Raw genomic sequence first — 27500 nt, forward strand, 5'->3', positions numbered from 1 at the left:
AGGACGCACCATAAATCAAAGGAAAGCAGAAATAATGAGGCTAGAGTATGCATAAAGGGATGAAATAACATTTGATAAAGAGGAGGTTAATGAAGTTGAGTCTTCTAAATATTTATGATTTGGAATTTGTTGGAAGACCAAAATGAGGCCAATCAAATATATGCATTAGTCTAGTACAATGGGCAATGAAACCAAATCTTAATGATTTTGTCAATTTTAGGACAAAGGTTTGAGAAGGATATTAGTATTGTCAGAGAGCAGGATAGACTTGGAAAGGAATCCTTGAGGGAAATTACGTGAGATATTGATGAAATGGCGAAGGAGATGACTTGGACATGTCCTTCTAATAGTCCTAGGGATAATAGTACGTGGTAGAGTCAACTAGGACACCTTGGTTGAAAACAACGGCATAGGAGGGTTGAAATGTGCGGAGATTTGTGGAAATGGAAGCTGAGGAAAGACATGATCGGCGGAATTTCACAAGGGTAATTTGCATCACACTGAGTTAGAACAATGATAATGATGATTATGATGAAGATAGCCAATCTTAAATGACTTCCATGATGACTGAATTTTATCATATGCTTTTATAGTGGCGCAATTTGATAACCTTACAACTGCCATTGGGCGTATTTCTTTGGGAATTGTAGTTTAATTTCAGCTTCATACGAGGATAAATTCCGTAACCACTATGAACACATTACTGAATCCACGAGCATTACAGCGTAATAACAAGTAACGCCGAGTAATTTTTAGTAATTACCGGTAAACCGCAGTAGTAATTACGATTAACTGACCGTCAGAAAGGTGTATAATTATAGGTAGCGATCTGCAAACGACCGAGTGGTCTCGCCGGAGGAGCGTTTTATGCTCCTGGCTTTTCCTGAACTGCGCATTTACTTTGCACTCATTTCAGTCTGAGTGAGTGACTGCAGGTGTTTGAAGAGGGCAGCAAATCTCGAATACCCCTTCATTAGCCTAAAAATGACTCGCTCCCAGAGCAATGATCATAAACATTCGCGCCCCATCTCCGGGTGTAATTGCTTTCGAAATGTGACTGCCATTACTGAGGTGCTACTGCTTTTTGGACTGCAATTTGCAACCAGACGAATTATTATTGTCATTATCATTACTATTATAAGCTTATACTGAACACGATACCTGATTCTACAAAAGCGTAAACAAGAAACAGAAATAACAGAGATAACAACAATCGTGTAAAATAAATATATACCTAATAACGATTTAGGTCACACTGAACTTCATATTATATGCGAATTGCCCGAATTTATGGTTATGGACATTGTTGCCCTATCATACCTTTTCAAACGATTTTTACCCTTGCTGCTAGGGTAAGAAAGGTGATATTGCCGTTTCTCAGTATATAATATATTATATAATATATATATATAATATATATATATAATAATATATACGATATGTAGATGATATATATAAAAGAGATCCTTCACGTCGAAAATGAAAGAAGGATGGTACCAACGACTTTTCAACTTTTATTTCCAAGTCATTCAGGGTTAGTGATAGAGTTGACTTCTGGCGAATAAAAGTTGGAAAAAAGTACTTTAGGTACCTCGGTTCTTTTCATTTGTCACGTGAGAGTCTCTTATGAATGAGTACTTCACCCACGGGAACATTGTGGAATGCGAGACCTATATATAATAGCCCTATCTATATATATATAATATAATATATATATATATATATATATATATAGATATATATTTATATAATATATATATCTATATATATATATAATATCTATATTACCATATGCCCTTCAACCTCTACAACTAACCATACATAGTGGAAAGGGAGACCAGTTTTCCATATCAACTCTTCCTCTAAAACATACTGTATTCTTTCTTATTTAACTGTTTCTCGTCACCTTATTAGTACTAAAGTTAAGCTTTAAGTCTACGGCAACATCCTCGACCAGAGTTTACAGCGCTTGGCAGATTATACTCTCATCTAAAGGCATTTTTTGAAGGTGATTTTTTTTAAGGTGATTGCGCACTATTCATAAGTTGTTTTTTTTTAGTAGTTAACTCTCGACAGAAGTGACATCCAGAAACTATTAATAAATCTTTTTTCATCACATATTCGTAAGGTGAGGGGAAAGTCTAGGTTCAAATGACAACAATATTGGTAAGCAAAAGACCACTACATAAAAGTCTGTTCGGCTTTCGGAGTTATTAAGCCCATATGTATGGCTCTATTGTATTGTTTTCAATGCAGCGTGGTCGGTTAAGCCGTGAATGAAATCCTAGAGAGAGTATGAGTTTGAAACTGCTCCTTATCTATTAAAATATTTAAGGATCTTTCCCAGACAGTGACCCAAAGGGTTTTCGGGATCCATTATTTAGAACTATTATGTCTTGTGGGTCATTATCTTTATGATATTTACAGTATTTTGTTTAAGTTTTTACGGTCGGTCACTATCTAGGAAAGGTCCATACTTACTAATATAAAGGTTGGGGTTGGGGGAATGATTATAAAAAACTTTAATACACATATCCTTCAAGCATTCCGTGAAATCTAATACACATCATTTGAATCGGCTTCTTCTCTAACAACGCCACGGAGCCATAACTCTACCACTCACGCAGGTACGAACAGGCACAATGCCCTGCGATACACCATATTATTTCTTTTCCGACATCAACGGGGGAAGTTAACGAAAGGAAAAAAAAATATATATTACTTCGCTATAAAGAAGTCCTTTCAAAATAGACTGTTTCCTCTACGTTGCCCCCAACTCCAATTGCTTCTTCCCAAGTTACTGAAGCGAGCGCCCTCCAGTCCGTAAGGCTACGAGCTTCTTTTCAAGTCACTCAGGGGATCAGAAACGGCGCGCTTTTTACCTCCGATTCAACCCAGGGGATCCAATAGAACCCAAGGGACCCGATTTAATCCAAGGGACCCGATTTAAACCCGGGGAATCGATTTAACCCAGGGGACCCGATTTAACCCAGGGGACCCGATTTAACCCAGGGAACCCGATTTAACCCAGGGGACCCGATTTAATCCAGGGAACCCGATTTAACCCAGGGGACCCGATTTAACCCAGGAGACCTGATTTAACCCAGGGAACCCGATTTAACCTAGGGAACCCGATTTAACCCAAGGGACCCGATTTAACCCAGGGAACCCGATTTAACCCAGGGGACCCGTTTAACCCAGGGACCCGCGGATTAACCCACGATGTAACCCAGGGACCCGATATTTAACCTAGGAACCCATTTTAAACCCAAGGGACCGATTTACCCAGGGAACCCGCTTTAAACCCAGGGGACCCGATTTAACCCAGGGAACCCGATTTAACCCAGGGAACCCGATTTAACCCAGGGGACCCGATTTAACCCAGGGAACCCGATTTAACCCAGGGGACCCGATTTAACCCAGGGAACCCGATTTAACCCAGGGAACCCGATTCAACCCAGGGGATCCAATTGAACCCAAGGGACCCGATTTAATCCAAGGGACCCGATTTAACTCAGGGAACCCGATTTAACCCAAGGGACCCGATTTAACCCAGGGGACCGAACGTTGAACTTTGGCGTTTTCTTCTATAGGAAAGAAATGTCAATCGGAAAATCATTCATTAATAGTTTAAACAAGATTACGAATAAGAATTACACAGCATGAAACTATGACTATTTAGATTGCTGGATGGCACGTGAATATAAATGGCGGTATTCTGTGAAACTTCGAAGATTTAAACTGTAGATTAGTACTTGACTATAAATGGCAGCAATCTTCTAAAAATCGACTATTTAAACAATAGAACATTTTATAAATATCAATGGCAATATTCCGTGCCAATCATAATATTTTAATCGCAGAATAATTTATGAATATAAGTGACAGTATTTTGTGAATCTTCGAAGATTCAAATTATTGAATAGTTTGTGAATATAAATGAAAATATACTTAGAACCTTCGAAGATTTAAATGGCATTTAATAGTTTATGACCATAAATGGCAATATTCCTAAATTGAATAATAAATTAAGAACATTTTATGAACATAAAAGGTAATACGAGTATTCTGTGAACCCTAAATGATAGAAAGCGATGAACAGTTTCCGAATACAAATGACGATACTCGGCAAAACATGGAAGATTTAAATTGCAAAACACCGCATGAATATGGAAGACAATAGTCTGTATGTAACTGGTTTGTAGCTATGAATGAACTCGGTTCTGTGACGGAAGGAATCAACACCGATGGAAAAACGCGGAGGGACTAATCAGATTATCTCGGATATTTTGACTCGAGGGCTTAATGGATTCTTGCGCTGTACACAATATCCCGGGGAAGCAAATGATTCGCGTATTTGATTCTAGGTAAGCCCTCCGAAGTGTGCAGTCCTCTCTCTCTCTCTCTCTCTCTCTTTCTTCTCCGTTTGTGTGATACACACACACGCACGCGCGCACACACACACACACACACACACACACACACATATATATATATATATATATATATATATATATATATATATATATATATATATATATATATATATATATATATATATGTGTGTGTGTGTGTGTGTGTGTGTGTGTGTGTGTATAGAATATATATTTAATATATATGTATAGATATGTATGCATATGTATGTGTATATATGTAGGGCTGTGCCTTGTATAACGAGGCGCCCTGTGAGGTTATTAAGACCTGCGATGTTATACGCAAGTTTCTGGTTGTATATCTCCCATCCTCTCGTCGGAGTATCTTCGATTGCGACGATAATTTTATAAGTCAGTATCTTCTTTGGGTATAAAGGCGAAGATGTTTCAAACTCATGATGATAAACTTAACAATATATTTGCGAAACTACATCTCTTGAGTAGAGGCAAGAAGGTGGTTAAGAGAACTTGATTCTAGGAGAAGAAGTAGAGTTCTGAGTTACAATGCATTTACAAAATCATAGGAGAGCAAAGCTTAGCTCAGTTTACTAACATACAGACAGACGAACGTGTGAGAGGAAGTCACATAGACGTCTGTGGGTTATAGGTGACCAAGTTCTCAGGCGAAAGCACTGTGACCTGTTTGACACAACAATGGATTTGATTATCACAGGCAAATGCAAACCAGGGCGCCGCTGATACAACACGCCAATGCTTAGCTTGCATTCTTTTTATCAGTCTCTACCACACACCTTGTTATCTCAACAGTGACCCCTTAGGTCATCGGCTTATCTATATATGGAATATATATATTTTAAATGTAACACTTACATTATTGCTCGGCCGGCTACAAAACCAAACACTGAACATTACTCAAGGCATAAAGTTTGACTTGCATTTGTGATAGAGAAATTAATGTGAATATACAGTTAACCCATAGTTACCAGTAGTTAAGGAATGATATTCAACTGATTATATGTAAAAAAAAAAATCAGATATATAGAAATACTTATAAGTGAAAAAAAAAATAATTCATGGTGTACACAAATACAGATTCATGTAATAAGATGTAAGACATATGTATATGATAATAAATGTAAATAATAATGATCACGTGACATATAATGATACAGTTTTATACTTCAACTCATGAAGATACATGTGCTACAGAAAATACTAATGTACTTCTGATAATTGCATAGCAAAAAGATTTACATGATAGAAATCATATATTAACTCATATAGTAACTGATATACTAACCGATATACTAACTGCAGTTATTGGTAAGATACAAGGTAACAGATTGATTATAGGATACCTGATTTATTTATACATATTCATATTGATTCATATAAATATGATCAATATATGTGCACTTAATACAAGTGATTAACATAAATGACTAATCTAAGTGATTAATCTAGGTGCACTTTAAATAGATTCTCAGTATGTACACACACAGATATATATTGATTCATTGATTAACTTCTATATTCTTCAAATAAGCATGCTGATAGATATATAATAATTGTGATACTGTATGGATTCTGTTATTTACTGATACTTTATATATGGAATACATAGCGTTCCGAACAACTTTTCGCCCATTACACAGTTCCAGACAACCACCTAGAGTCAAATGAAATGGCCAATTCCAAATGGTTCTAAAAACAAGGGAAAATTGCCTAGGCAGGGTCCAACGTTCTATTTTGCGCCCATACTTGTACTCTGCATCCTATGCCCTACAAATACATTCACGATGAATAAAATCATCCCCAACACAAGTCCTGCGCCAGCAAAACGTAGAGTTGAATACCCTCCTTGGTTTGTAATTGTTGGAGGTAGGTCCCTTTGTAGTCAATTCCAACAACTGCTGGACCATTCTGCATTAAAAACGAAATTAACGCTGGGATACGGGTGACGGTACAGGAAATCCACGAAATAAGCCTGTTCACTTATGACGGTGCTTATTCCCATCACATCGTAGGCGGTCGTTACTCCACTACAGTTGTCCGCAGCGATGAACGGTTTTTGAAGTTGTAGACGATCTGTCCGGGCATGCGACGTGAAACTCTCCTACTGCAAGGTGTAACCAAGTTCCGTTAATCAGCCTGTAAGTGAACGTATACTTGTCACAAGGGTAAAGTAAATTCAGACAACATCGAAATATGGGAGGGAGAGAGCCATTAAGGACTAGACTTAACCCACATGAATTCGCTGATATATTATGGAATTCAAAAGAGTCAGCTGTACAAACTTTTTTACCCATGGCATTATAACGATGAGTGAACCTATCCAGGTCTCTGACGGCCGTAAAAATATCCATATTAACAGATATCAATACAAACCGCAAAGAAAATTCGATATTACTGGTAGTAAGCTACTAAACAAAGAAGTAGGAAACTGAGCTATTTGTAAGAGTGCCGGGCAACATAAGAATAGAAGGGAATATTAATCATGATTCTGTAAACCTCTACGCTTACTGAAATTAAGCTGTGATGAAATCCGATCCTATGTGCCCCTAACAAAAGGTTCATATTCAAGTTTCTCGCGCGCATTCTCTAAGTTCGGATCCATACCCCTGAGTGTGACTCGTAGGACATTCACACTTTCTTATTTATCCGTTCTACCAAACCAATTGACTCTGGGTGATAAAATATGGTATTGATTTACTTAATGCAAAGGAATTCACACAACGAGTTAAGGAAATTATTATTGATTTACACCACCCGAGTCAGAGATAATCATGTGTTGAATTCTGTGTCTACTGATGTAGCACTCATAAATATTCCAAGCACACTCAATTGCGGTGCTTGTTTTTTAGTGCTATTAATTCTATATAATGTGTCAAGGCAACTATTAACACTAAGAGGTGTTTATTTCCTCTGTCAGACTCGTAAAACCCTGTTAATAAATCTTCGTGTACTCTGTCAAAGGGTTGATTTGGCACGGGATAGGCCCCTAAACAGACAGGTGTCTTAGTGTGTCCCTTGTTTTCATGACACATGTGACAATTAGTTATGTGCTTTTTATATCTGTAAGCATTGTAGGCCAGTAAAATAGCGATTTGGCTTTCTGTGACATAATAGAGAACCCTGGATGACCATGTAATGGATTGGAATGCAACCAGTTTAGGATGATTGGTATGAAAGAGATTATTACTACTACCTGGTCGTTAGTCACCTGTGGTGTTCTTTGGGTTTCCCTCGTCACGGACCTACATATAATATTACCTTTGATTACATAATTCTGCTGCACATACTTTAAATATACTTTTGCTTTAGGATTTCTGTTCGAAGCATTTATTGTTTTGCTTAACTGCTGACCCTTGCTTTGTTCAGTTTGTAACAGTTCAGCGCTCCAACCCAGGTCTTCAATGTTCACGATCTCTTGGGTTAATGAATTTTCTTGTTCAGATACGGTTTTAACAATAGGCACGGATGTTTCTATATCTTTTAGTCCAACTAAGGGTTCCTTACAGTATGGTGCGGGATTGCGGGATAATGTGTCAGCTATAATATTTGCTTTCCCAGGTAAATATCCTATCTTGGCTCCAAAGACCTGAATGATCATATGCCACCGAGTTCCTTTGGGACTGTGATTAAAGCCTTTGAAAAGCTCGGTAAGGGACTTATGGTCAGTAAGGACCTAAACAGGATAGCCGTAGATTATGAACTTAAAATGTACTAGTGAGTTAATGATACCTAGCCCTTCCTTGTCTATTACTGCATATTTTCCTTCAGTGGACTTTAGTTTACGTGAATAAAAAACTATAGGAAAGAACTGTTTATCATATTGCTGAAATAGTATCCCTCCTACCCCTTGGTCTGAGGCAACTGTTACAATAAAAAAAATTCCTTATTTAAATCAGGGAATTTTAAGATAGATGAACTGCATAATTCCAATTTTAAGATATCGAACGCCTGTTGATGCTTTTCAGACCATAATAAATCTACGCCCTTCTTCGTAAGATCTGTTAAAGGAGCTGCTGTGATTACATATAAACTTACGATAGTAATACCCACTGCAGTGCAAAAGTGCTGTATCCCCTTTACATTTAATAGGTACCGGAAAGTTACAAATAGCCGACACCTTACCATGGACCACCTTAAGACCTTGACTAGACACGTATAACCTAAATAAACATGTTCGGTTTTTAAAACTCACATTTACTTAGTCTCTGTAGCACTAGCTTTAGTTTATGCGAATGTACTTCTAAGGTATTAGAAAAGATTGCAAGACCAACCATATAGGCATGTAGGGTATCCCCTAAAAGGTCTCCAAACACTATATTAATCATTTTGGTGAATGTAATTGGGGCACAAGATAAACCGGAAGGCATACGTAAAAATTGATAATGTCCCCTGAATGTGCTGAAGGCGGTGTATGAGGTACACTCGCTTAGCTAATGGTATCTGGTGAAAGCCTTTAAGTAAGTTCAAACTGGTGAAAAATTTATTCTGACCTTACAAAGATAAGATATCGTCGGTACATGGCCCTGGAAAACGATCGGGAATCATTTCCACGTTTAAGCGACAGAAATCTACTCAGATACGCCAAGTCCAATCTTTTTAGGCATGATGTTTAAGGGAAAAATTATATGGGCTATTTGATTTCCTAATGACTTCTATTACTAACATTTTTCAAATTCGTCATTTATCTCGTTTTGAAATTCCATTGGGAGTCTATACGAAGGTACGTATATAGCTTTATGTTTGTCCTTCGACCGTATTTTGTGTTCAATGACATCCGTTTTCCCCAGAGATCACTCGTTAGTGGAGAAAACATGATATTCGGATAAAAGATAAAAAAATTTCTGCTGAATCTTTTCTGCTTGAATGACTTTGCTGATTTTACTTTAAATAGATTGTAAGAGGGATTCGTCGGCTACAGGTTGAGCGTGATTAATTTTAGCAACAGTAAAAATGCGATGTATATAAGTCCCATATCCACGATATATATAGGTTTTGTGGATTACTAGATTGGTATTCAAATAGTTACAGACTTCAATATTAACTTGTTGCTGTGAGTCAACAGTGTATAGTGCTTTGTTTGCGGAAATCCGTTATATTTCAGAGTGTCGGGAAGGATTCAAATTTCAGATCCAAGCAAAGTCTTTTTACACGCACTAAGATATTCGAGGGTGCATGCGTGCAAACTGCCACTGCGGGTGTAGGAGAATTCTGTTGGGTTGCTTGAACAATGTCACGATTTATGAGACAAGTAATTGGTTCCTCTATATAAGTTATTATTTGATTAACTGTCCCTTTTTGTCCAAAACGGATTTTAATGTGTTAGAAGGTTTATTTATAGAATTTTCCTTTGATAAGCACGCCTTATTTGGCAGGAGGTAAGATAATGTTTTGTGTACCCATAGATGGATATCCTACAATTACACTAGATACAGATCAATGTTTTTTATAACTATAAAGGTATCTGTAAGCGTGCGCTCACCCGCCCTGTACTGAATCTGAGTTACGCTATGACAATTAACTCGTTATTGCCAATTACTGAAAGCTGTACTCCGCACATCTCAATGGGGAAGTTCGAACAACAAACGGTGAGTCCGTAAATACAGGATATTATGTGGACTAAAGGAATAAAAAACAATGTAGATGGCTGATATTCTAATTTTACGGCACGTAAAGTCGGGCGTAATCCACCACTACTTATAACAGCTTATTATATTAAAACTACAGGAACCTGCTCTGATTACTTGATACGGTCGTGTGATTCATAGGAAAATTCCTTTTTAATTCAAAAACGTGTTGGCATGAATGACCCAACATCACTCTTCCCCCTCCACTAGAGTTGCTTATGTGGAATGTGCTTTGCTTTCAATACTCGGAAGAATTGACTGACTGACTGTTTTGCTAGATGGCACAGTAACAGAGTTTCCTGAAACACGATTTGTTTGTTTCTGATTTTTAGCAGAGTTACTGTTTACCTGTTTCTTTTTATAATAATGAGGATTCTTCTCCTCATTATCATCGGCAACATTTTATGTGTTTTTAGCATTATGTTGCTGTTGGTTACGTGAAAAGCAACGAACGTAAGAATGACTTGAACTATTATGAATTGAGCGATTACTATTAAAACAAGCTATCCGTTGTTTTAATGGTTTACTTTCATTCTTTGCTAAAATTTGAAATAGTGAGGGATCCAGGTCAAAGCATTTAGACATGTGTTCCTTAATTTGTTTATATAAATCTATTTCCGTGCTGTTGGGCAATGTCTCCCCATCAAAACACCGTTCCCAGGCTGCTGGTAACATAACTGTTATGAATGTTAAGTATGTTAGCCTAATGAAATCTTTTACAGACATGTTATTCCTTGCAATCCAGCCGTATTGTTTAAAGTTAAGTTGAGTCATAGAGATTGGATTTTTAAGCATATAACTAAAAAAACTCAAGGCTAAAACTGCCATCGGGACCTTGCACAGGAGCCATTATTGTCCTGACCCAAAATAGTGTTACCTCTAATTTATCCAGATTTGTACGGGTGTTCCACTTGTTTTTGTGTTTTCTTATCACTACGGTGCCTAACGACCCTATCAATGTGTCTGTATAAATACAAACGTCCACTGTGTAAACGCATATTCAAATATGATTTGTTGCGTACAGAATTAATTGAGTGCCCCAAAATGATAAGATTAACACAGAATATATGATTATAATATTTCAGGAGAACTTCTGAAAAAAACAAAGTTGACAGAAACTCAAAGATAAAAACTCGCAGCAGCGAAGTCCCAATGATGTAGATAATTTCTGTAAGGAAGTAAGATTAAGAATGTCTCGTAACTTCAGCCACAGGAACAACGAAATTCGACCTGCAAGGAAACACTCAAAGTTACTCCAAATGAATAAAAAAAAATTGTACTTAGCTTGATTTTAGTGGGAAGTCATGGCCTTGGTTCTCCTTCTCTGCTTGGCGGATGACCCTGGTACTTTAGCTTGCATTCCGACCATGCGTGTTTGTTTGTTGAATGATTCGTTTCCTCTTGCTTGGTCCTTGAAGATCTGATGCTGCAGATGCGTCCTGCTCAGCGGGTGACCCGGTTTCTCGAAAATATGTAATGTTGAAGACGCTCACTAAACGATGATATAATCTCTTGAAGGATTCTAAATGAGAGGAGAGACATCTCTTATGGTTAGGACGAAGCTTGCGTTGCCGTAGGAAGCAAACACGTCCGGTTTGTTTCTTGAAGATATGCACTTTTGAAGATTCTCAATAAACGATGATACAACCTCTTGAATGATTCTTAATGTAAGACATTTCTTACGTTGCCATAAGAGACACTAAGTTGCTTGAAGATTCTCTTGCCTTCGCCGTCATTGACTTCTGATAAGATACATTATTCATTATTCTTCGGATGACGTTGAACCGTTAGAGCTGCCACCAATATGTAGGGCTGTGCCTTGTATAACGAGGCGCCATGTGAGGTTATTAAGACCTGTGATGCTATACGCAAGTTTCTGGTTGTATACCTCCCATCCTCTCGTCGGAGTATCTTCGATTGCGACGATAATTTCTAAGTCAGTATCTTCTTTGGGTATAAAGGCGAAGATGTTTCAAACTCATAATGATAAACTTAACAATATATTTGCGAAACTACATCTCTTGAGTAGAGGCAAGAAGGTGGTTAAGAGAACTTGATTCTAGGAGAAGAAGAAGAGTTCTGAGTGACAATGCATTTACAAAATCATAGGAGAGCAAAGCTTAGCTCAGTTTACTAACATACAGACAGACGAACGTGTGAGAGGAAGTCACATAGACGTCTGTGGGTTATAGGTGACCAAGTTCTCAGGCAAAAGCACTGTGACCTGTTTGACACAACAATGGATTTGATTATCACAGGCAAATGCAAACCAGGGCGCCGCTGATACAGCACACCAATGCTTAGCTTGCATTCTTTTTATCAGTCTCTACCACACTCCTTGTTATCTCAACAGTGACCCCTTGGGTCATCGGCTTATCTATATATGGAATATATATATTTTAAATGTAACACTTACGTATGGGTGTGTTCTCCTACACTTATCATTCTACTGATAAGTGTAAATATAAGAGATAATGGTTAAGGAACAATTTTATCTTAACAATACTTAAACGAGCTCCATCAATAGTCTGATTTATTATTCTTTTAAAACTGTTTATAATGTACTATTTCCTTCTCATTTAAGGCTATTACAGTTTATTTTAGGTTGGTTTAAACTTTTTCAGGTACTCGAGTAAATTCTTAAAACGAACATAATTTACGTATTACAATGTTACATATATTACTAATTCACATGTTATGAGCCATCTTATTTTCTCTTTATAGCCAACTGTATCTCCGATACTTTGTTCCATTGGCACTATTAAAAGGATTGAATGAATAGCTGTAAATAATCTGGCGCCACATTTTTTTTTTTATTCAAGATAGCCTTTGCCACACGCAGACCTCTTTACTTCTCAGTGGATTAAGTGATTGACTTTACATGAGCATCAGATGTCAAAACTATAGCCATCGATTTCAGAACTACATAAGCTCAATCGCCCGTTTATTTTAAAGAAATTTGTCAGCAATTTGCTTTGAATTAAGATAAGGGCTAATGAAAATATTACTTGTTTGTAAGGTGTTTTTACGTTGCATGGAACCAGTGGTTATTCAGCAACGGGACCAACGGCTTTACGCGACTTCCGCACCACGTCGACAGTGAACTTCTATCACCAGAAATACACATCTCTCACACCTCAATGGAATGTCCGAGAATCGAATTCGCGGCCACCGAGGTGGCAGGCCAAGACCAAACCGACCACGCCACTTGGCCAATATCCTGACGGAGTAAAATGATGGCTTACGTGATATGCAATTAATTAACAGGGGAATACGCAGAACTGTTGTATCCGTACAGGTGACCAATATCAGTGGAAGACATCTTACTCAAATAACGATAGCAAGTATATGAACAGGTGAAAGGCAAGAAGGACGAAGCCCCCTTTGGCAAGTTAATTATAGGTTCTCTGTTCATCTGTTTGTCTACTCTAAGTCTCAATAGGTCACTGATAAATGTCTGTCCCTCTCTTACGAACGACCGTAAGTGTCTTTGCAAATATATAGGTGGCCCTTTGTGATAGAGGCTCAGAAACATGACAAAGTTTCGATTGAATGCTGGGCCTGGGACCCCAGGCTAGTTTGTGTATTGATTCTTAATATTATGTTGTTGTTGTTGTTGTTGTTGACAGCCAAATCTTAAAACAAGAATCGGACGGACTTTACCTTGTTGCGTTACTAGCTTTTCACTATGAACGGAAGCAAATGCTTGTTTTAAATGAAGTTCGGGTATGCCATTTCTGTTTAACTTTACTTTCTGAGACAATTCTAGAGCAGAAAATAAAACTAGATGATAAGAATCCGATCTCTCTCTCTCTCTCTCTCTCTCTCTCTCTCTCTCTCTCTGTTTTTGCCCCTTACTGAAGAGTTTAAGTTCCCAGTTGATATTACTGAAGACACTATTTATGATAACATGAACAAACTTCCATGTTTCTTCATATTAATAATTTTATCTGTAGAGTAAACTTTTTTTTGGGGGTGTGGGTGGGGGATGGGGGAACCAGAACACAAAACCAAATACGCCATAAGAAAAGATCTATCTTAGAAGTCCTCCCCTTCTTCCGATACACAGTTTTCGCTGAGAGGCACAATGAGGAGGCAAGACACACTCTCGCATATTCAAGGAACTCGTTATCTTTTAAGGCTAGATGAATAAGGAACGCCACGGAAAACATGTAACACCTTTGAGCGAAATGTTTTAATGTTTTACCGGAATTCGTTAAGATAAAAGTACAAAAATGTCACGGTGGCTTGCTGTGTCTCGTGTTGCTGCGGATGTAGTAATGATGAGATGGTAATTAACATCAGCACAGCAACATTGCTATCTCGATGTGTACTCGTATGTGGAGAGAGAGAGAGAGAGAGAGAGAGAGAGAGAGAGAGAGAGAGAGAGAGAGGGAGAGAGAGAGGCTATGTAGAAGTAGGTAGAAAGATGGCAAGATATATATATGTATATATATATATATATATATTATCATTATATATATAATAATATATATTAATTATATAATATATATATATATTTATATAGCCTGTGAAAGAGTTAGTTGAGGCGATGCGCCATACCTTGGGCGTACGTCTAGAGAGAGAGAGAGAGAGAGAGAGAGAGAGAGAGAGAGGAGAGCAAGCTTTTCAAAGTGTGAATCAAGGTAATGCCCGAAACCATCCAATTTCGTTGGTGGACTTGTGTGCGTCTGAGTCTGTGTAAGTGTGTGTATGTGTGTGTGTGTGTGTGTGTACTTGTGTGTGTGTGTATTTGCGTGTGTATGAGTGAAAGTTACCCTAGGTCTTCACAGATTGAATCAACGTAACGCGCAAAACCTTCCAATTTCGTTGCTGCATTTCTCTGCGAGTGTGTGTGTGGAGGTGGAGAGAGAGAGAGAGAGAGAGAGAGAGAGAGAGAGAGAGAGAGAGAGAATCTTTTAGACCTCTTGAAGGAGTGAATTAATTCAGTGTGTCCACATACCCTCCAGTTTTAATATCGCTGCTTCGCTTAAATGGATCTACTATATTCATCACGAAGATTGCAGTTCGTTACTCAAAATGGTCGCAGAATTCCCTTAAAGATAGACAGTTATCCTAACTGAATTATCCAGGCAATCTTCTTCGAGAACTTTAGGGAGATTTACCGATGTTATCCATAATTCTAAGTTTTTTTTTTCCTTTTTTTTAAGGCACACACTGCTCCTCTGTTATAGTGGTTACTGTCGTGGAATGTCACTCAGATGTCGCGGGTTCGTGTCTCACCCAGGGCGATGAAAATTCACTGGCTCTGTATCATTGATCAGTTACTGCTGCACTGCGAGGCCTGAGGTGGGGGGTTGAAAACAACATTCTTTGGCAGCTTGAATTTCAAGTCAATGGCCCCTTTGGTGTGCTTGTTCCATGTGAATAAGTTTCATCGACTGAAATAATAATCAATAACAATAAAGGTTAGTTTATATATTACATTTTGCATTTGGTTGGTGAATGAATAAGGTGAACCAGACTTTTTCAGTGTCACACCTGAATGTTCATGAATAAATCAATAAGTATCAATATTGATTAATCAAATTCCCACGACACGTTAACACGTGTGAGGGCTTTCTGCTAGCTGCAACATAGCCGGTAATCTATCGACAGGGACCTAGAAAGTGTCCGGTCACTCGTAAAGGCAACGATGAATGTTGAAATAGCATAACAGCTGAGTGCATCAGAAAAATAATTAGAGGTAAAAAAACCAGAATTCAGACCACCACTAGTCATGGTCACCTGTGAAAAACGATTACGATGTACCATTAAATGCCATAAAGAAAGGCCACCGAAAAAGAAATTAAGCCATCAAATGGCTAATTGTCGTATACAATTCACCTTTTGCCCCGTACGACAGAGTGGCACTCAGAATCTTCAGCTGCCCTTGGGTGGGTGATGAAATTCCTCCATAGGACATGAGTTTGAATCATACCATTGGTGGCTGGTGTTTCTTATTTGTTCTTCGTTCAGGATTCAAAGTTTTAAATGAAAAAATCGTATACAACAAATATGAGGAGATATTTAACTTCATTAAGAGGTCATTACGGTTTTTGCAAACATATGAATATATATAAATAAAGGTGATGGCACGTTTTATATATTTCGTGATCAAGTTATTTATGCATATATGATTTGTATATTATATATATAGATATATCTATATATATATATATATATATATATATATATATATATATATATATATATATATATATATATATATACCTGCGAAAAATCTTTACCGGAGTAATTCCAACAGGAAATTGCACAAAAGGGTGTTGCCTCAGCGACAAATACCAGCTAGTGTAAACCTGGCACAAGTTGAATAAGCTTGAAGTTTTGAAAGGAAAGCCCCGTGTCTCGAGGGCTTCCATTCAGATCCGTCGAAGGCAAAAAGAGGAATAGTAGAAAAAATAAATAAATAGAAAGAAAAAAATACCAAGTTCTCATCTTTTTCCACATCTTTCTAAACGTTATTTTTCTTGCTTCGTCAGATTTTGCTTTTATTTTCTTTATATAAGTCTGGACAATCTTTTATAATTTTTGGGGGGTATAAATTATAAAATACTATAGGTCAAATATCGAGAAGCAAAATACGATATTTCGGGCATTCCTCTGTTCGACAACTACTATATTCCTCGAAAAGAATAAATGGGAAATTCAGCACAGATAGGCTTCCCATTCAGCTGGATCAATTGAAGGCACAGCAGAGCGCCGGATTGTTCACAAAATTCAGAATTTAAATCACAATTGTTGGGTTCTGTTGCAAATATCATTTCTCTTCGGTTCCAACCTTAATTCTTTGGTGGCGGTTGCATTTTCACGGGTGATTATGGTATAAAAAAAAACGCGTTTCCCTCCTTCCATATTTACGTAGGATTACATTAGATTCACTTAAATCACATTGCATCAAAATCAGCTTCAGATTATGTTTGTTTGTTTGTTTGTTTATATGGTGTTTTTACGTTGCATGGACCAGTGGTTATTCAGCAACGGGACCAACGGCTTTACGTGACTTCCGAACCACGTCGAGAGTGAACTTCTATCACCAGAAATACACATCTCTAACCCCTCAGTGGAATGCCCGAGAATCGAACTCACGGCCACAGAGGTGGAAGGCCGAGACCATACCGATCACGCCAGTGAGGCTCTAACTTCAGAATACGAGAACACTGAATAAAAGAAATACTTCCAAACTTGCCTAACATTGCAATTTAACGAATGTGTGCTCCTCACGACCGCGAGAAAGTCATCAAGAAAATGGAACAATTTCTTTTTCCTTTTTTGGGTTTTTCATAATTAAAAGATCAAAAGAATGAGCCACAAGTACAAGATTTCTTTCGGTTGAAGTTTTCACTTGTTTAATTAGGTTTAATTAACTCGGCGTCATTCGGAGGTAAACTTCATTATGGCGAGATTTATTGGTGCTCCATTGCTCTGGCAAAGGAACCAGGATGGAAGAATGTTTACTCTTTTGTATTATTGTTATTATTATTATTATTATTATTATACTAAATTTGGAAGTGGTATTTTCCTGTGCGCGCGTGTATATATATATATATATATATCTATATATATATATATATATTATATATTATATATACGTACCTATATATATATATACATACATACATACATATATATATATATATTTATATATATATGTAAATATATAGCTATATGCCATTTATATACAGACATATGACATATATATATATATATATATGATTATATATATATATATATAATATAGAGATATATATAGATATGCATATATATATGGCATATAGCATACATACATATATAAAGATATATTAAGGCATAGCGAGAGATAATAGAGAATAGAGGCATATATATATAGTAGATGAGTATATATATAGAGATATAGCTATATCGTATAGTTAGACTATATATATGATAGATATATGTATATCTATAAATATAGAGATATATCGATATATAGATAGATCTCTATACATAGAGAGTCTTATAGAGATTATAGAGAAGATATATAGATATAGATCCTATATAAGATTCTATATATATATAGATATATATAGATATATATATATATAGATATATAGAGAAGATAGATAGATAGAGAGAGAATATATATATCGATATATAATCTAGATAGTATATAGTATATATATATAGTAGGAATATATATAGATATTAGATATATATAGTAGATTATATATATATAGAGAATAACATATATATATATATATTATATATATAGCATATATATATATATATAGATATATATAGATATATATATATATATATATAGATATAGCTATATAGATATATATAGATATAGATATATATAATATATAGATATATATTATATATATTATATTATATATATATATCATAGATTATTTATGTATATATATCTATATATATAATATATATATATATATATATATAATATCTATCTATATTAGATATATATATATATATATATATATATAGATATAATATATATATAGATATTATATATATATAATATATATACATATATATACATATTATATATATATCTAGATATATATATATATATATAGATATATATATTATATATATATATCTATAAATATCTATATATAATTCTATATATCTAAATTATAAAGTTATATATATATCTATATATTTATATATATATATATAGTATATATATTCTATATATATGATCATATATATATAATTAAATATTAATATATATATAATATATATACTATAATTATTATATAGATAGATAATAGGATATATATAGATATATATATAATATAGATATATATATATATATATATATCTATATATATATATATATATAGATATTATATATATTATTATAATTATATTAAATAAAAATATATATTATTATTATAACTATATAGATATTATATATATATATATCTATATATATATATTAATATATATATATATCTATATATAATAATCTATATAGATATAATATATATAGATATATATATATATATATATATATAATATATATATATATATATGATATATAAGATATATATATATAATATTATATATATATATATATTATAGATATATATATATTTTACTCTATAATAGAGATATATATATATTATATATATATTATAGATATATTAAGATACTATATATATATATATATATATCTATATATATATACATATATATATATATTATATATATATATTATATATATATATATATATCTATATATATATTGTAATATATATATAATATATAAATATATATATATATATCATATATATATATATACATTGAGCAATTGTGGTGTTATGGCGATGGGCGGGCCGGGGAGGCTATTGAACCTTTTCTCGAAACGTTCATTCCTAATGAACGTTCTAAAACCCATATTTACCGCTGACTCGCTCATGCTGACGACCAAATTCCGCGAATAGCACTTTAACGTTAAATTCCTAACTAGCTTTCCTACACAGTAAACGAAGAACCTCTACGTTTCTGGCATCTGGAAGCGAATACGTTCCTTAGCGAGAATAAAAAGAACGAATAAATGCCAGAATCTAAAGAGAACTGAAAGAATGTATTCACAGGTCGCCCTACGATGAATTGCTAATTGTGAAAGAAACAGGCTCACATAATGATGCCTTCGTCAAACTCAACTGTGAGGAGGAGGAGGAGGAGGAGGGGGACTAGGGGAGGAGGAGGGGGACAAGTCGAGGAGGATGAGGGGTAAGAGGAGGAGGAGAAGAAGGAGGAGGAGGAGGAGAAGTAAGGGGGAAGGAGGAGGAGAGGAGAAGAGATGGAAGGAGGATGGAGGAGGAAGGAGGAAGAAGAAACGAGAGGACGGAGGAGGGAGGAGGAGGAGGAGGAGGAGAGGAGGAGGAGGAGGGGTAAGAGGAGGAGGAGGAGGCGAAGGAGGAGTGGGATGAGGAGGAGAAGGAGGGGTAGGAGGATGAGGGGTAAGAGGAGGAGGAGGAGGAGAAACTCATTCCAATACACTTTTCTGGGGTAATGAGTTTGTAATGATGAATATGATATGAAGTCCTGAGGCTGGAGAAAGAAACTCCTGTTTGGATTCAACCAGGAAGAAAGGCGGTGATTTTTTGCCTTCGTGGTCCGTTGAATTTTCAGTCAATAGGTTTTAAACTATCCTTCTCTTAATAAAAGGGAATTGGTATTAGGTTGGTTGGTAATGAGGAGGTTTTACCAGACGAAACGAACATATCAGTGTGGTGGCCGAGAGAGAGAGAGAGAAGAGAGAGAGAGAGAGAGAGAGAGAGAGAGTATCATTCACAGAAAAGCGCAAATTTGAGGTTAAAATTAAATTAAACCCACTTCTTTAAAATCATAATTATATACATTTAATTCTATGAGAACGCTGATAATAAACTACATTAGGCCTTTTTTTCTGTTAAGAACTGTTATCAGATAATAGTTTTCCTTTAAAATGTTTTACAAAAAAGAACACCTACCATTATCTTAACCCTTTATCAAATTCCGCGAAGCTACTTATGTGAAAAATCAATAGAAAAGAATAGAATATCGAATTTAGGCCAAAAGCCAAGCGCTGGGACCTATGAGGTCATTCGGCGCTGAAACATAAACTGACAGAAAAACGGTTTAAAAGTTGTAACAGAAGGAAAACCTCAAGGCAGTTGCACTATGAATCGAATGTTAGGAGAGGGCGAAAAGTTAGACAGAAGAGAGAGACTATAAACGGAGGTAAAGTTAAAGGAATGGAGAGAGAGAGACCTTACCTTACAGACCTTACATCTTGTTCGGGTTGCCCCAGGTCCCTCAGTGTGAGGCACCTCTAATGTCTACCAGAGAGTTGCTAGTACATCTTCCGGTATATTTTGCATCTTCCAATCTTGGATGGTCTGGGATGCAGTTTAGATATTTGTCGAGCTTATTCTTAAACACATCTACGCTCACTCCTGATATATTCCTCAGATGAGCTGGCAACGCATTGAATAGACGCTGCATTATCGATGCTGGTGCGTAGTGGATTAATGTCCTGTGTGTTCCTTCCCATTTTTCCTGGTATAGTTTGGGCACTATTAATCTACCTCTGCTTGCTCTTTCTGATATTTTTAGTTCCATGATATTTTCTGCTATTCCTTCTATCTGTTTCCATGCCTGAATTATCATGTAGCGTTCTCTTCTCCTTTCTAGACTATATAATTTTAAGAATTGTAGTCTTTCCCAGTAGTCTAGGTCCTTAACTTCTTCTATTCTAGCTGTAAAGGACCTTTGTACACTCTCTATTTGTGCAATATCCTTTTGATAGTGTGGGTACATATCATATTGCAATATTCAAGTGGACTACGAACATATGTTTTATAAAGCATAATCATGTGTTCAGCTTTTCTTGTTTTGAAGTGCCGTAACAACATTCCCATTTTTGCTTTACATTTTGCCAACAGAGTTGCTATTTGATCATTGCATAACATGTTCCTATTCATCATCACACCAAGGTCTTTAACTGCTTCCTTATTTGTGATGGTCTCATTATTAGGTCCCTTATATGCATATAGCTTTCTTTCTCTGTCTCCATAATTTATTGATTCAAATTTATCAGAGTTAAATACCATCCTATTTACCTCTGCCCAATCATATACTTTGTTAAGGTCTCTTTGTAGAGCGTCCTATCTTCATCACATGTAATTTCTCTACTTATTCTTGTGTCATCTGCGAAACTACTCACTAACCCGAATCCTTCCACATTATTGTCTTTTTTTAGGTGTTTCAATCATAATAACAAACAGTATTGCAGCTAACACCGTACCTTGCGGCACACCGGATATTACCTTGACTTCATCCGATTTCTCGTCGTTTGCAATAACTATCTGTTTTCTGTTGTGTAAAAATTCTTTTAACCATCTTCCTACTTTATCCACGATATTGTGTTTTCTAATTTTCTTCGCTAATATATTATGGTCTACTTTATCAAAAGCTTTTGCAAAGTCTAAATAAACCACATCTGTTTCATTTCCGCTTTTCATATTTTTGAATATGTTCTCACGGTGGACTAACAGTTGGGTTTGTGTACTTTTTCCGGGTACGAAACCATGTTGTCCTTTATTAAACAAATTATTTTTTATTAAATGTTTCATAATATTTTTCTTCATTACCCTTTCATACACTTTCATAATATGTGATGTTAGACTCACAGGCTATAATTACTTGCCTCTAGTCTTGATCCACTTTTGAAAGTAGGGGTAATATATGCTAATTTGTGCTCATCATAAATCTTGCCTGTATCTACACTTTGTCTTAATAATATTGCAAGTGGCTTGCGATAGAATGAACTACTTTCTTTAACAAAATAGCAGGAATTCCATCAGGCCCTGCAGCAGCTCCATTTTTAATTTCATTAATAGCCTGCACAATATCAGCTTCATGTTAATATCTATGTCAGCTAAATATTCACAATTTTCATCCCTTACTTCTATATCATTATCTTCATTATCTATTCTAGGGTGAATTCTCTCTTATATCGTTCTGCCAGTATGTTGCAATTTTCCTTTTTTTCATTCGTTAATCTCCCTTCAATTCTCAAGGGCTATTTTCTATTCTTCTTTTATTCATCTTCTTCGCATATGAGTATAATAGCTTGGGGTTTTGCTTGATATTTAATAGGGTTTTTTCTTCCAAGTCCCGTTTTTCATTTTCTTTTGATTGTATAATCTTTTGTTCTGCATTTTCTATCTTACTTTTTAGTTCTATAACTTTCCATGCATTTTTTTCTTTTGCAAGACCTTTTTTCCACTTTCTGATTTTCTGGAAACAAGATCCTTCTGTCTCTTGGTATGCATGAATGATGTTTACTTTCTTCTTCGGTATATATTTTTTCCACTATTTTCTCCAATATTTTATATAATATATCTCCGTATTTACCCTTATGTCATCACTTACGAAAATGTTATCCCAATCTTTGTTTAATTCTTCATTAATTTCTGACCATTTTATATTTTACTGTAGAAGTTGTATTTTCCATATCCTTCCCACTTTTTCATTTCTTGCTTATCTCTATTTCACTTGCTTTGGAATGAACTGTTAATTCTATGACATTATGGTCTGAAATATTCGCATTATAAACTATTATTTCTTTAACTAATTCATCTCGTTCACAAATACTAGTCTAAAGTATTTTCCTTTCTTTTTGTTGGCAGGTGATTTATTTGTTGAATGTTGTATTCTAGTAGCATATCTAATAGCTTTTCAAATTGCCTCTTATCTTCTGCACTACTATTACTCTCTTTTTTATATGTATAAGTACAACCACAATCTCCTATTCGTTCTTTCCATTCTACGAAAGAAAGTTGAAGTCACCAGATAGGAGAATAGTCCAGTCCTTGTGATTTCTACATATATCATCCAATTTTTCAATTATTAAGTCAAACTCTTTAGTATTAGGAGGTCTATATATTACTATGTTCATCAATTTTTCAGATTCAAATTCTACCGCTATTAGTTCACATTCTGAGTTACTATATTTCTCATATATTTTTTCCTTGTTTTTTGTCTTTCCCATATATTGCGGTTCCCCCTTGATTCCTATTTTTTCTATCTGATCTATAAGTTTGGAACCCTTTTATTTGATCATCATTCCCAGTCTCTTGGGAATACCAAGGTTTCACTTATATTCATTATATCTATTTTCTTTTCATTTTGGGTTAGTTCTTCTAAGTACTCTATTTTTCTTTTTGAGTTACTCGTAACTAAACCCTGCGCATTCATCACTATGATGGTTTGCGTGTTTTCTCCTTCATTTAATACTGGTAGTAATAAGGATTTTCCCATCCCGTCTCTTTCCTGTTCTGGATGTGTTCTTTTTTTGTTTTTTTCATTTCCAGAAATTCTGACATTAAAAAAATCCAACTTTTCCTATAATATTTGATCTTCCTTCATCATAATTATTCATTTTGTGTCTGAATCTGCAATTTCTCCTCCGCAATTTTGCCATCCTCTTGCATAATAAATACAGTTATTATCTCTTGAGTAGAATTTCGGAGCTGATGCTTTGAAATTTTTTGCTGACACCTGCATATCTCATTGGTGGTTTGCTTTTCTCTTTTACCTGATATTCTTGATTTCTCTCTTATTTGTTTCTTTCTTATTTTGGATTTTATTACTTGGTTGGTTATTTATTTGATTATGATTCATGGCTACAGGGTGCATATATTTGCATTTTTTGTCGAACTTACATCCTTTTCCTTCTTTTAGGTTTTTACATATTTTTGGATGCAGATCTCTGCAATCATCCCCATATCCATCTAAGTATGCACATTTACCATATATTTCATAGTTTTGACATATCTTAGGATGTTTGTAGTAACATCCTAAGAGAAGGGGCTGGGAGAATTGGAGGGGGAAGATGAGGGAGTGGGAAGGGGTGATAGAAGGATGGGTGTGCGAGGGGGTTGGGGATCTTGTTGGTGGGGGAAGGAGGGAACTGATGAAGGGGAAGGGGAGGGTAAGTCGACTTATCTGAACCGTTGCTCAGGCGTTTGGGTTTTCACTGACGGCAGCTTAGAATCACATGAGTAAACTCCTAAAGTATATAAATTTGACTAACTCCTATAATATTATAAACTATGACGGGGTGTTGTAAACATTGTGTTAGAATGTCGTAACTGTCCGAATAAAAGCCTGGGATATATTCCCGAAAAACGATACCACATCGGATCTGAAATGGTCAGTCGTTTCCAGAACGCTACCGGAAATGCTTAAACATTTGTTTTCCCCTAGAATACAAAGAAGGCGCTCTATTGAAGGAAATCCGTTCCTCTCCAGACGTTGACTTTTAATTCAGCTGTCGTCTATTTGCTAGCTCGGCCCCCAGTCGGTTTTCTGATTTGTGGGGATACATTTCCCATTGCTTTAGAAACAGCTGAAATATCTGAACACTGAACTTTTCAATAGACGAAATTTACTTATATTGAGGTATTCTAAGTGTACGAGACCACATTTTAACGAGAGAGAGAGAGAGAGAGAGAGAGAGAGAGAGAGAGAGAGAGAGAGCACTTGAGGTCATCTGAAAGAGAGAGAATAGACGATTATCGTCATTTCGGAGAGAGAGAGAGAGAGAGAGTACATGCGGTCATCAGAAAGAGAGAGAATAGACGATTGTCGTCATTAGAGAGAGAGAGAGAGAGAGAGAGAGAGAGAGAGAGAGAGCAAAAATCCCCTTTCCTTTAAGCACGGTAACTTTAAAACTGTTAGTGGCACTTTATTCAACGGCCCATTCACTTCCGTCTTTCCCGAGGATGAATAATGAATGAGACTTTAGTTAGCTCATTCGTCGGGCTGGATGAACACCGGTCTGCAAAGCCCAGAGGCCATCCATCATCAAATGAGTGTCAAATGCTTTCATACCTACAGCTTAACCCTTTCCATATTGGGGCCTGGAATGATTCGTTTCCCCGGTTCGCACACTTCCAGTTTCAGCCTTTCCATGTTGGGGCCTTGGAATGATTCGTGTCTTCTGTTCGCACACTTCCAGTCTCATCCTTTCCATGTTGGAACCCTGGAATGATTCGTTTCTTCAGTTGGCACACTTTCAGTTTCATCCTTCCATGTTGGGACCCTGGAATGATTCGTTTCTTCATTCTAGTTTCATCTTTTCCATGTCGGGGGCCTGGAATAATTAGTTTCTTCCGTTCGCACACTTCCAGTTTCACCCTTACCATTTTGGGACCCTGGAATGATTCGTTTCCCCAGTTCACACACTTTCAGTTTCATTCTTTCCATTTTGGGACCCTGGAATGATTCGTTTCCCCAGTTCACACACTTCCAGTTTCATCCTTTCCATGTTGGGACCCTGGAATGATTCGTTTCCCCAGTTCACACACTTCCAGTTTCATCCTTTCCATGTTGTGACCCTGGAATGATTCGTTTCTTCAGTTGGCACAATTCCCAGTTTTTTTTCATTTCCTTTTTTCCCATGTTGGGTTTTGGGGGGGGACCCTGGGAATTGATTTCGTTTTCTTCAGTTGGCACACTTTCAGTTTCATCCTTCCCATGTTGGGACCCTGGAATGATTCGTTTCCTCAGTTCACACACTTCCAGTTGTTCCATTCTTTCCATGTTGGGGCCCTGGAATAATTCGTTTCCTCAATTAGTACACTTCCAGTTTCATCCTTTCCATGCTGGGGCCCTGGAATGATTCGTTTCCCTGAACGTGTTTCTTAAGCCAATCATTTTCCCTGTACTAGTCCACGCTGATATTATTTCTAACATTCTTCGTAGTATATTGTTGGATAAATAAAGCCCTTGAAGGCTTACTCAAGATAAAATACTAAATTCAAAGTTAGATAATACCCAGCCAATGTTTTACCTCTTTTTTTATATATAAAGATGCATACATAAATACATACATACATGTGTGTATGTATATATATATATATATATATATATATATATATTATATATATATTACTTTTGCCTTTCCAAATGTACTGCCTCTTATTTACCTCCTGTCCTTTGCTGGGTCTCCCCCTCTATCATGGAGTACTTTTTTCCCCCTTCCTACTCGTCCACATCTATTTACGTACTACGTTCGCTTTCATTATGCGCTCCGACTTTGTAGTTATCCATTTTTGCAATATCCCATTCTTTCTCCCCTCTAGCGAGACTCAGAATTTTCGCAAATACCTTTCCCCTTTACTCTTTCTTCTCTCTCTCTCTCCTCTCTCTCTATCTCTCTCTCTTCTCTCTCTCTCTCTCTCTCTTCTCCACTACCAGCTAATTATAATTTGTGCGGCTTATATCTACGCAGCGCGAGCGCGCGCGCGCACGAGAGAGAGAGAGAGAGAGAGAGAAGAAGAGAGAGAGATTAGAGAGAGAGAGAGGAGAGATGTAAAATTCATTTGCCGTTCGATTATATATATATATATATATATATATATATATATATATATATATATTATATATATATATATATATCTATTGAGAGAGAGAGAGAGAGAGAATGAATGAAAAAACCATTTTCCATTCATTTATATATCTATTTATTTATCTATTGAGAGAGAGAGAGAGAGAGATGAAAAATCCATTTGCCATTATTTATCATATTTAGAGAGGAGAGAGAGAGAGAGGAGAGAGAGAGAGAGAGAGAGAGAGAGAGAGTAAACAATTAGTGTTAGTAGCAGTCCGAATTCCCCGCAAAAATGAATTAGTTTTCAAGGCGGTCAAAGCGTGAATTTCAAGCACAAACATTTGTACGCATTTTTTTTTCTACCGCTACTCTGGGGGGGAAGTTCCCTTTGAAACGTTAGGAGCGTTCGCAAAACAAAAGGGAGCAGCGGTGGCTTTCATCATTAGCCGGGATTGCTACTTTTAATCTCACTCTCCCAGTTCCCTGGAAATCCAGATGATTCGAAGGAGATAGTTCTTCGCTGGAAATAATGAGTTCAGTTTTATCCCTGGTTTTATCTCCAGTTCCGTT

At 36.1% G+C, this 27500-nt stretch overlaps 1 protein-coding gene across 1 annotated transcript in view; it reads left to right on the top strand.

Moving 5' to 3' along the window:
- Positions 1 to 27500, top strand: part of LOC135213064 (neuropeptide SIFamide receptor-like) — a 242550-nt gene that overhangs the window by 27834 nt on the left and 187216 nt on the right.

The sequence above is a fragment of the Macrobrachium nipponense genome, chromosome 19 (genome assembly GCF_015104395.2).
Source record: "Macrobrachium nipponense isolate FS-2020 chromosome 19, ASM1510439v2, whole genome shotgun sequence".
NCBI classification, from domain to species: Eukaryota; Metazoa; Arthropoda; class Malacostraca; order Decapoda; family Palaemonidae; genus Macrobrachium; species Macrobrachium nipponense.